The sequence below is a fragment of the Aulonocara stuartgranti genome (assembly GCF_965226115.1).
Source record: "Aulonocara stuartgranti genome assembly, chromosome: 14".
Lineage (NCBI taxonomy): Eukaryota > Metazoa > Chordata > Actinopteri > Cichliformes > Cichlidae > Aulonocara > Aulonocara stuartgranti.
In genome coordinates, this window is record NC_138950.1 from 15,299,530 (window position 1) to 15,303,975 (window position 4,446).

The following is a 4,446-nucleotide window of genomic DNA, read 5'->3' on the forward strand; positions in this document are numbered from 1 at the left end:
AAGAATATCCAAAGTTGATTAGTTAGTACAACAGATATGCGCATGAAAATACTTCACATAAATCCTCTAATCACAAATCAACAATACAAATGAACAGTTACTTTGAGCAACAGTGGTTTCAAGTAATCTTTGTCACACTAAAGGAAAGAGGAGGAAAACAATGTAGCTAATATATAAGAATCACTGCAGCAAGGATGGAAAGTCTGATCAAGGCTTAGCAGGAGGAGAAAGAGATTACAGGCTAATATGGAGTTAACACAGGAATGGCGTAACACCCAGGTGTGCACATTCAGATCACCAGGGAAAGAGGTTTTAAAATATAGATGCTATATTTACATTTCACCTCAAAGTAAGTTGTTGCAGCAATGGTGTAAAATCATTGGAAACAGCTGTGTCAATTTCATCAACACCCACACTTTGCACTGACAGCAGACGTTGGACACTTTCATGTAATCTTGCAATCAGCCTAACCTCATACTTTTCAGATCTCAGCATACAGACTCTGGGCCATATGTTAGCAGGTGAGGGTGCTGGATCTACAATTAGAAGGGGGGACTAGAGGGGTATTAACAATGAAAGGGCTTAGCCAGAGAAAAAGAGCTGTCATTTTCAGAAGGACAGCCTGTCAGTTGCAAGTGCTCATCCAATTACACCATGAGTGCCGTCTCTTTTGCGTTCTCATTTTCTTCCCTTCCTCTGAATCTTCCTGTGCCCTCTGCTTTCCAGGGCACATGATCTCACTTTTCCTCTGCTCTCCTCCTTCATCCTTTGTTGGGTCTTAAAAGGTCTCCAGTAATTACTGCTCCTCTCCTCCACTCCTCTCTCCTTCTCTCGTCGACATGCCTATTTCTATCAACGTACAAAACAAAATCTGTTTCCACATCAGTTGGCATATTGCATCCAATGTGATTATTGTGCAGAAAACACAAAGTGTGGAAATGACTGACTGTGGTTTTACTGACAAGTAACCTGCCCAGACTCTGGGGAGCCACAGCTCCTGGTCAAGAAATAGTCCTGCACACTCCAAACCTTTTTTAAAAAATATATTTACACATGGTTTGTAAGAATCAAATTGATTTTAATATTTAAATATTAATAATCAGTTTCTTGTATGTTTTGGCTAATCTGTGTAGAAAAAAAAACAGACAGGTCAAAATCCACAAAAGAAACCGTTCAGAAAAATGCGTTTTATCTCACGTTGCTCTAATATTGACCCAGAGTATTGAGCTGCTGGAGAGTCAGAATACACTCTAGAGACAACATTGCCAGCCTCAGCTGTAACAGTTTCTCCCGGGAGGATAAGAGAGGAGAAGACCAGGGCCCACCACAGCTGGGACTTGGTCCATAGAGAAAACAATGTGACAGCCACTGCATCACTTCCAAAAAAAATAAATAAATAAAAATAAAGGAAAATTTAAATGTTCTGTTGGTAATATAAAGTGTATTGTGAATGTTGGGTAGAGGAGAACAGGCTAAAATCAAATGGGACTGAAGAAGGGCTAAAGATGGATTGTATTCCAACTCCACCAGATTTGTTTCACCCTGCTCTGCCGGATGCCAACATCAAGCCCTCACAGCAAGGAGGCTGGTTTTGCACACATCACAACAAAAAGATTAGAACAGAGAGAAGTGCCATGTCCAGGCGAGGTAAGACACACACGTACTACCCAGAAATGAGACACAACATTGGGTGGGGGGGGGGGGGCTCCGTTTAATAAATTTTTCCTCAACCACTCATCACATTGATATTGTTTCTCTATTTGTCTCTAGTTGTGGGTCCAACAGATTCATCCTACAAACTATTCCCTGTTCTGTTGATCGTAGGATGGATTCTCGGTTGCATAGCTGTTGTCTACTTCGTCTTCATTTTTGCTTGGGTATCTGATTTCTCTTTAAAATGTATGACATGCTTAAATGTAATACAGCAATAATGTATGTATTTGCTAGATGTTTTTAAATGTGAATACTTTTGAATAAGTTGTGAATGCCAGTGGCTTGTCAGTCAGTCAGACTTTCAGCCCACCACTCTGACTCAGACTGAACTATCTCAAAAAATATTTGATAGGTTACCATGGGGCTTTGCATAGACCTGCAAGCCCCAAGACAATGATTTGCTGTGACTTAGCTGATCCCCTGATTTTCCTTTTTAGCACTATGTCATGGTTTCAGTTTAAAACAGAAATGGCTGGATGGCTTAAAATTTAGAAAATTTAAGATAGACATGGATGGCTCAATCTGGGTGAAATATTTTATCCTTGGCAACCACTTAATATTTCACATTTCATCAGATCAAGATGACATGTATACACAAGAGGAAAAGTACCTCAAAGAAAAAATAGTGACTAGAGATTATGTTTCAAAACCTACAAGCCAGCCTGAAGTCTCATCCTGTGTGTTGTCTAAGGGGCTTGGAAAGAAAAGCGTCTGGACTTCTTTGAGTTGCTTGAAGACGTTTCACTTCTCATCCGAGAAGCTTCTTCAGTTCTAAGGGTCAAATGGTGGAGAGTCCCAGATTTAAACCCAGTGGGAGTATCCCCCCAAAGAGGGACAAAGGACCCCCTGATGATTCTCTACCTAATCACATGAGTCAAGGTGTGAAAGCAGGTGTGGGTCACAATCAGCCAGGGTTTCGGGTGAGCTCATTATGAAACCTGGCCCCACCCTATCATGTGATTTCCTGAGATCAGATGGCCCAGGATGTGAGTGGGCGTTAAGGCATCTGGGAAGGGAACTCAAAACTGGATTATAGATGGCAGACAGTTGGTGTCGTAAACCACCGCCTCTGTTCAAAGATGGTCGCTCACAGTGGACATAGATGGCTTCTTTCACTCCTCTACACTACAATAGGTGACACGGGGGAGCCCATGAAAGATAGACGCAACAACATTGTCATCCCCTATGTAGCCGGTGTATCAGAGAAACTCAGGAGAGTTTTCTCCAAGCACGGCATCCCAGTGTATTTCAGACCCAGCAACACACTCAGACAGAAACTGGTTCACCCGAAAGACAAAACTCCTAAACACAAACTTAACAATGTGGTGTATGCTGTACAGTGCAGCGAGGAATGCTCAGACCTCTACATTGGAGAGACCAAACAGCCACTTCACAAGCGCATGGCCCAACATAGAAGAGCCACCTCCACAGGACAAGACTCAGCATTCCATCTGCATCTAAAGGGCAAAGGTCACTCTTTCGAGGATGCTAACGTTCACATTTTGGACAGAGAGGATGGTTTGAAAGAGGAGTGAAAGAAGCCATCTATGTCCACTGTGAGCGACCATCTTTGAACAGAGGCGGTGGTTTACGACACCAACTGTCTGCCATCTATAATCCAGTTTTGAGTTCCCTCCCCAGACCCCTTAACGGCCACTCACATCCTGGGCCATCTGACCTCAGGAAATCGCATGATAAGGTGGGGCCAGGTTTCACAATGAGCTCACCCGAAACTCTGGCTGATTGTGACCCACACCCGCTTTCACACCTTGGCTCATGTGATTAGGTAGAGGATCATCAGGGGGTCTTTTTGTCCCTCTTTGGGGGAAACTCCCACTGGGTTTATATCTGGGACTCTCCACCTTTTGACCTTAGAACTGAAGAAGCTTCTCGGATGAGAAGTGAAACGTCTTCAAGCAATTCAAAGAAGTCCAGACGCTTTTCTTTGCAAGCTCCTTTGACTACGATGACCTGGATGACTGAGAACCTTCACAGACATCCTGTGTGTTTGTTTTACTAATGCATTTTGATTTTCTTTGTTTGGCAGAAAAGTGGTATGTGAGGAAGAAATTCAATTCATCACAGAAAATAACTTCTCCTTCCAGAGGGCACGGGGAAGAAAAGATCATCTGTACGCTTCAATATTAATTTTCTATCAGATACGGTCTGGACAGACAAGAAAATGTTTGTATGAAATTAGGGAACGGTTCCCTACTGTGATTGTTTGATAATAATGTTCACATGAATAATTCTCTGTCCTGTCATATATTGTTTTTTTCAAATAAACACATTTCTGCAATTATCTCCCATTCAATTGCAGTATTTATATTATACTGTAATCACTACAACATGAATTAAAACACTTTCAGGCATCTGGGATTGAAATCCATTAACTCCACAATCAAGTAGATATCCTATTGAGAACACCAGCTGTTTTTTGTCAGATAGTGTTAAATGTGAAACATTTGCATATTTAGGCTGCTGAACTTCACTTTGTAAACCATTTCAACTTTAAAAAGAATAATGCTTCATGTTAAAAAAAACAAAGCCAAAAAAAAAAAAAAACAGGAATATACTGTATTGTCAGTGTCACATAGCCACATTACTGGGACATGCCAAGTTCTGCTCAATTATAGTCTACAGTGAATGTATATAGCTGGGTGTAATTTCTGCTAAAATGATGCACCCCATTTGGTGCTTGTTCCAAAAAGTTGTCAGTGTGTGCATGTGCAC

General features: G+C 41.5%; 1 long non-coding RNA gene across 1 annotated transcript; it reads left to right on the forward strand.

Moving 5' to 3' along the window:
* Window positions 1–1,449: 1,449 nt before the first annotated feature.
* On the forward strand, window positions 1,450–3,936 carry LOC309688513. Its single transcript, XR_014271101.1, has 3 exons — window positions 1,450–1,647; window positions 1,771–1,877; window positions 3,761–3,936. It is a non-coding gene; the product is annotated as an uncharacterized lncRNA (long non-coding RNA).
* The last annotated feature ends 510 nt before the right edge of the window (window positions 3,937–4,446 follow it).